Here is a 7,799-nt window from a genome sequence, read left to right as displayed (position 1 = left end):
CCCTCTCTCTCTTTTCTACCCCCCCCCCTTCTTTTTATTCCTTTCTTTCTCCCCCTCCCTCCATTTCTTTTAAATCTTAAAATTTATTATATTTGAACGAAGGATTGCAAGAAGGAGATACATAAACCATGGGATAAAAGAACGCAAAAACTAAAGAAATTCGGTAAGCGGCAATGACGAACAATGGGAATTTCCAAAGGTGAGGGTCTTATCGCCGTGACGGACACGCGCAGTGAAGTTACTTGGATTTGGTAAGGGGTAGAATGGGATGGGCCTTTCTTTCTATTCATACACCTATGCCTGCGACATTTATTGCCCAAAATCCGCCATTTCTAAGAATAAAAAAAGTATGTTACTAATCGCTACTCACCTATTTACAACTGTATACTGTATACACGGCTATTTCTTTTTAAAGGCATGACCATTCGGGTTTGTATCCCCCAAATTCACATTATGCGCTGGATCCATTTCAGCCTCACGATTCTCTAAAAGTCAGTTTAGGAGGGGAAAAAGAAGAAACAATTAGAATTGATAGCTGTACTTTTACCTTTTTAAAGGGCCACCTCTATTCGATAGCGATCGTATTTGCTATTCGCAGTAGCAGTGCAAATAGTAGATATCATTAGTAGTAGTAGTACTGCAAATGAGAGTTCAGTAGAGTAAAATACACAATGGCAGTCCTTTTTCAAATTTCTAACACATTGGAACGAATCATTGTGTGTCTTTTGACTATCTATAAATTACAAGTAGTGGGTAGGCCTATGAAATTGTTGTAATAACGACATCGGACCTTCGGCCGTAAAAATATACTACACTCCAGCACGCTTTCCTCGAACTCCTTGGGACATACAAAAAAAAAAAAGTTCGAGAAACCCGTACCTTGCCATAACGACTTGGTGGTGGGGAGGGGGGGGGGGGGGGCAATGAGGCTCGGCCATGGCCCACTAAAGTTACGTCATGGGCTCGGCAGTATAGACTTTGCTATCCACCCAATGCTCACTATATAGATTGCTATGTTTCCACCCAAAAGATACCTAGTTCGATATCCAAAGAATTATGTGGCCTTCAGCAAGCCACTTCTCCTTAGCTCAGGTTATTCCAGTCTTCCCTTGGAATAGACCCGAAGTAAAATTTCCTCTTGAAGATGAAAAAAAGAGAACTGTATTATATATTTATTTAATTGATATGTTGAGGGAGATAAATTTATAAATGACATACCACAAATTGTTAGTGTGTGTGTGTGTGTGTGTGTGTGTGTGTATGTGTGTGTGTGTGTGTGTGTGTGAGGGAAGGGGATTGCTATGTTACAACATTCATTTAACGTCGCAGTCAATCATGGTGCGTGACGTTGAAAATAGAACGTTGGCGAAGTGCTAAGTATAAGAGGCGTCGGTTGTGCGAAAGGGCGATGGGGTGTGAAGTGGCTATGTGTGCGTGTGTGTCATGTTGTATACACACACAAGAAGTGCATATAGATAGTATGCGCTTGGCTAAGAAGCTCACAACATTGCCATCCGGAAGTATAACGGACCAACACACAAAACTGTGTGTATCCATGATCGTTTATAGTCGAGTTAATACAGTTCAGTGAGCATTGCTCATAAACGCGGATGGCAAAAAGCAATAACAAAGACCTGAGTGACGTCATCTTCGAACTATCTTTAGATACACATGATAAACACATACGCAACTGTAAATAATAATAATAATGATAATAATAATAATAATAATAATAATAATAATAATAATAATAATAATAATAATAATAATAATAATAATAATAATAATAATAATAATAATAATAATAATAATAATAATAATAATAATAACAATAATACACATTTATATAGAGCTCATTCTCGTGTAAAACACAAGCTCTGGGCACTTTACAATGTAAATATCAATTTTAAGTGAAATAATAATAATAATAATAATAATAATTCATAGCCAAATCAAGGATTCATAGAGTCAATTAAAACAAATAGAGTAAAAATGTGTCTTGAGATTCTTTTTAAAGGTAGGTAAAGACTTGCACTCCCTCAGACCACGTGGTAGTTCATTCCAAATCTTGGGGCCGAAACAAGCAAACGATCTATCACCAAATTTTGTTCTTGATCTTTTTTCCGAAATTTTCGTTTGGTCATTACATGATCTTAAAGTGTAATTTTAAAATTTACACATGACCACGTGATCTGTGAGATATGCCGGTGCTATACCAGTCAAACACTTATAAACAAGACACGCTGCTTTGTAATATGTGCGCTTTTCAATGGGCAACCAGTGGAGAGAGGCCAACAAAGGGGTTGCATGATCAAATTTTTTTTTGCCAAAAACTCATCTTGCAGCACTGTTTTGCAGTAGTTGTAATTGTTTAATAGAAGCCTGAGGCAAGTTGACAAGTAGGGAGTTACAATAATCTAGTTTCGAAAAAATGAGGGAAACAACCAATGTTTTACATGTTCCAATAGGATTCAATAGTCGTACCGTCACTTCCTTCCTAATGACGCATGGTAACTTAGCAACACTGGCTCTAAACTATCGGAACAGTGGCGGACGCCCGTGTGAAATATTTCTCCGGCGAGCATAAAGAGCGTATCCAGAGTTTAAAAAAACACATAAATTTGATCATGTTTTGACTTTTACACATTCTGATCAAAAGGCATATGAAAAGTTCTAGCCAGCATGAAGAATAAAAAGTAATGATTTTCTTTGTTTAGAACCATGATGGCCGCCGTTGCCTGGCGGCGTGACATCAGACTACTGAATCCTATTGCAATATACTGACGGATCGAACTGATTTTCTTCAATTGAAAGTATAAAGATTTACAGAGAGCAGAAATGTGAACCGACATTCTCATTTCTGAATCAAAAGAGACACCCAAATTTTTCACAGTCTTGGAAACTTTGATCTTTTCACCCCCAATCAACACCTCAAGACCATCATTCACCTTCAACTGCCCTCTATTTCCCACAATCATCACTTCTGTTTTTGACTCATTCATTTTCAACTTGTTTGCATCCATCCACTCTTTCACATCCGTCACACATTCTTCCACACGTTTCACAATATTTTCGAGATTTTTAGTTTTATCAGTAGCATAAAGTTGCGTATCATCTGCATAAAGATGATAGCGCAGCCCATGACCAGTGATGACATTAGGTAATGGAGAAGTATACAAAACAAAAAGAATTGGACCCAAAACAGAGCCCTGAGGAACACCAAAAGACAATGTATGTTGACGAGAAAGTTTATCTAAAATCATAACCTGTTGCTTTCTGCCATCTAAATAAGATTCCAGCGCTCACACAACCACATACCCTCTACTGAGGGCCTAACCCCGGCCTGACTCCGGACTTGCTAGACACATCTCGTCCCGGCGCTGATGACCTTGGGTATACCAGAGGCCACCGCGCGCCTTTTTGTTCGCCTTGCTTCGATTTCATTTTTTTGATGCGACCATCGCCTTCCCTACTATACGTCTCATACCCCTGGTTAGGTAGCCCTTTTCCTCTTATGGACTACTAAATCTATTTATTTATTTTTTTGCTTCAAATTGTGTTGATCTCTGTCACGGATACCAAACCTGGCCCCTAATTGCAAAATCTCGTCACCTGCCTTAATAGACTCGACCGCACAAATTTTCACCCCTGGCCTTTTTGCGCTGGAACGGACTGTGCCAACCGCCCGGACACCCCAGCGTTCACACAACAACAGGCTAGAAGAGCTAACCCCGGCCTGTCTCCGGACTCGCTAGACAAATCTCGTACAGGCGCTAGTGGCCGTGAGTATACCAGAGGCCACCGCGCGCCTTTCGGCTCGCCTTGCTTTGATTTCAATTTTTTGCTCCGACGACCGCTTTCCTATTATAATTCGCAAACCCAGTCGTTCGAAACGCCAACAGCGGGAATGCGAAGAATTGCCTCCGTTCAGCCGCTCCCCGCCTGTGGTACTCGACTCGACCGCTCAATTTTTCACCCCTGGCCTTCTCGCTGCTGGATCTGACTGTGCTGACCGCGCGGACATTCCAGTGTTCACCCAACAACAGGCCCTCTACTGAAGAGCTATCCCCGGCCTGACTCCGGACCCGCTAGACAATTCTCGTCCAGACGCTCGTGGCCGTGGGTATACCAGAGGCCACCGCGCCCCTTTTGGCTCGCCTTGGTTTGATTTCAATTTCTTGCTCCGACGACCGCCGTTTCTTGCAAACCCAAACCGCTCGGGGCTCCTACGACAACAACTGAGACGCAGATAATTCCCTGTGCTCAGCCGCTCGTCGCCTGCCGTAATAGACACGAAGGCACAAATTTTCACACCTGGCCTTTTCGCCGCTGGAACGGACAGTGTCAATCGCCCGGACACACCAGCGTTCACACAACAACAGGCTTTCTACTGAGGAGATAACCCCGGCCTGACTCCGGACTCGCTAGACACATCTCGTCCAGGCGCTGATGACCTTGGGTATACCAGAGGCCACCGCGCGCCTTTTTGTTCGCCTTGCTTCGATTTCATTTTTTTGATGCGACCATCGCCTTCCCTACTATACGTCTCATACCCCTGGTTAGGTAGCCCTTTTCCTCCTATGGACTACTAAATCTATTTTTTTTTTTTTTGCTTCAAATTGTGTTGATCTCTGTCACGGATACCAAACCTGGCCCCTAATTGCAAAATCTCGTCACCTGCCGTAATAGACTCGACCGCACAAATTTTCACCCCTGGCCTTTTTGCGCTGGAACGGACTGTGCCAACCGCCCGGACACTCCAGCGTTCACACAACAACAGGCTAGAAGAGCTAACCCCGGCCTGTCTCCGGACTCGCTAGACAAATCTCGTACAGGCGCTAGTGGCCGTGAGTATACCAGAGGCCACCGCGCGCCTTTCGGCTCGCCTTGCTTTGATTTCAATTTTTTGCTCCGACGACCGCTTTCCTATTATAATTCGCAAACCCAGTCGTTCGAAACGCCAACAGCGGGAATGCGAAGAATTGCCTCCGTTCAGCCGCTCCCCGCCTGTGGTACTCGACTCGACCGCTCAATTTTTCACCCCTGGCCTTCTCGCTGCTGGATCTGACTGTGCTGACCGCGCGGACATTCCAGTGTTCACCCAACAACAGGCCCTCTACTGAAGAGCTATCCCCGGCCTGACTCCGGACCCGCTAGACAATTCTCGTCCAGACGCTCGTGGCCGTGGGTATACCAGAGGCCACCGCGCCCCTTTTGGCTCGCCTTGGTTTGATTTCAATTTCTTGCTCCGACGACCGCCGTTTCTTGCAAACCCAAACCGCTCGGGGCTCCTACGACAACAACTGAGACGCAGATAATTCCCTGTGCTCAGCCGCTCGTCGCCTGCCGTAATAGACACGAAGGCACAAATTTTCACACCTGGCCTTTTCGCCGCTGGAACGGACAGTGTCAATCGCCCGGACACACCAGCGTTCACACAACAACAGGCTTTCTACTGAGGAGATAACCCCGGCCTGACTCCGGACTCGCTAGACACATCTCGTCCAGGCGCTGGTGGCCGTGGGTGTCACAGTAAAGGTTGTTCACAATTATCTTATTAAATTTTATTTTATTAAGAACTGAATTCATCTCACTCCAGTTATATTTCGGTAGGCTTAGATAAACTTTACCTTCTTATATTAGATCGTCTTTCCTTTTATAGCCTTCCCTCGAATTAATTTCTAATTAGTGAATACTTTTCGTTCTACATTCTGTCACGTAGCCATTTATTATAAAAGCTGATAGGTCTAACACTCTACACTCACTTTCTCTCCACAATCTATGCCGGACGGCCAGTCGCTCTATTCCTATATATATACTGGAAGATTTTTATCTTTTGGGACCTTGTAGATATTATATCTACACCATTAAGACGCCGGAGCTTTTAACTTTGATTGTATAATCTTCAAGGATCAAACCCGAGCCCGCTGTCAAAGGACTACACAATAACCTCTTACCAATTGCCTGGAAGTGGAATTTTACGAGTCCGATCCTGTTATCAGAGGAATAGATCATCCAAGCCCATCAACTGCCTGGAAACGTAAACTTACGAACCTGACATATTATCATAAGTTACGTAAAATATTCATATCTCTATTTGTAAGGGCCACGATCACTGTTTATCTCTTTTAATTAAATTTCATCATTATTTTCATTTCATTGTAAACAAATCGTTAATTGTTTTTCATTTATAGTAACTAGTAAATTCTGGGGCCTCATTCTACATATATCTTTATGCATAGTCGAGTAGCTCTTTACTCACTTGAGACCATGACATTTTGGAGGGGACACATATAAAGAATTGAATTTATTTAGTTACTTATATCTATTTCATCTAACTTTAAAGTTTAAATTGTAAAACTCTTAATTGCCCCACTTGATCATATTTTAATTGAACTCCCTATTTACAGGATTATTTTTTTTTTCTCTTTTTCATTTCTTCATTTAAATGGAATAGCAATTTATCCATTCATTCTTTCATTCAAATTGAATAGCATTTTATTGATTCATTCCTTCATTCATTTATTCATTTATAAATTATTCATTCATTCATTGTTCATTCATTTATTTATTCATTCATTCATTCATCCATTCATTCGTTTATTCACTCATTTATCCAATCATTCATACATTTATTCCTCCCTTCATTCTTTCATTCATACATTATCCATTCATTCATTCATCTATTCACTCAGTTTTTCATTCATTCATTCATTCCTTGTCCACTTTGTTATTACATCACTCATTTCATTTTGTTGTTTGCCTCATTCATGAATTGTTTTCAATATGTTTACATTCCATAACGATTCATTCACCTATCATCCAATCACTCAGTGTTGTGAACACATTTTGTAACTATTGTAAATCTTACGATATTTTATTGTTTTGTATTTCAGACATCACTGTTAAACACTCTTCAATGCCTAATTACAATTGTTGAACAACCATTGAACAAGAGAGAGGTCCCAGCCACGAACTGAGTTGGTAAATATATCCTTCATTATTCTCTTTTACATGAGTTGGGCATCACATAGACACTATAGACATCGTGATTTGTTTTGCATAGTGATTTGTTTTAAATGCATTTTTGGCATATTACTGTTACCGAAAACCACTTATATATTATGTTCTGAAAAGTGAGTCTTTAAAAACTAAATAATAATAAAAGGAGTCTACTAGCCGTCGTGTTATATTTAGTGATAGATAACTTCGGATTAATTTGGCATCCTATTATTGTTATCACACTCTAGTATATTAGCGTCATTGCGAATAATTGTACACAAACTAACGACGAGTCACACACATTGGTGATACATTTTTCGTAGTAACATAGTTTAGAGTACACGCGATTGACACATTGTTATTGACTCAAGTCATAACTCCGCATTGTATTGACACATTGCTTTATAAGATATAACGATAAAAGGCATCAAATTCAACATACATAATAAGTTGAAATAAGAGAGAGAGATTTCTAAAAATAGAACAGTTCATTCCAGTAAGTGTAAATAAATAAAACAGTCAGTAACAGTATCCTGTCAATATAATATATATAAAATATCGTAACTAATTTATTGCAACATGGAAGCATATAAAAGATACTTAAGTCTCGCAAAGGACTTAGAAATACCCCAGGAAAGAATATTTTCATGGTGCGAAGAGAAAGTAAAAGAAGAAAAAGAACACGAAGAAAGAATTCGTAGAGAAGAAAATGAAGAAAGAATTCGTAGAGAAGAAAATGAAGAAAGAATTCGTAGAGAAGAAAAAGAACATGAAGAAAGAATACGTAGAGAAGAACG

This window comes from Berghia stephanieae, chromosome 2, assembly GCF_034508935.2.
Source record: "Berghia stephanieae isolate SIO BIC M18660-M18661 chromosome 2, UCSD_Bste_1.3, whole genome shotgun sequence".
NCBI classification, from domain to species: Eukaryota; Metazoa; Mollusca; class Gastropoda; order Nudibranchia; family Aeolidiidae; genus Berghia; species Berghia stephanieae.
The sequence above is the reverse complement of the archived record's forward strand: the minus strand, read 5'-3'. Positions refer to the sequence as shown.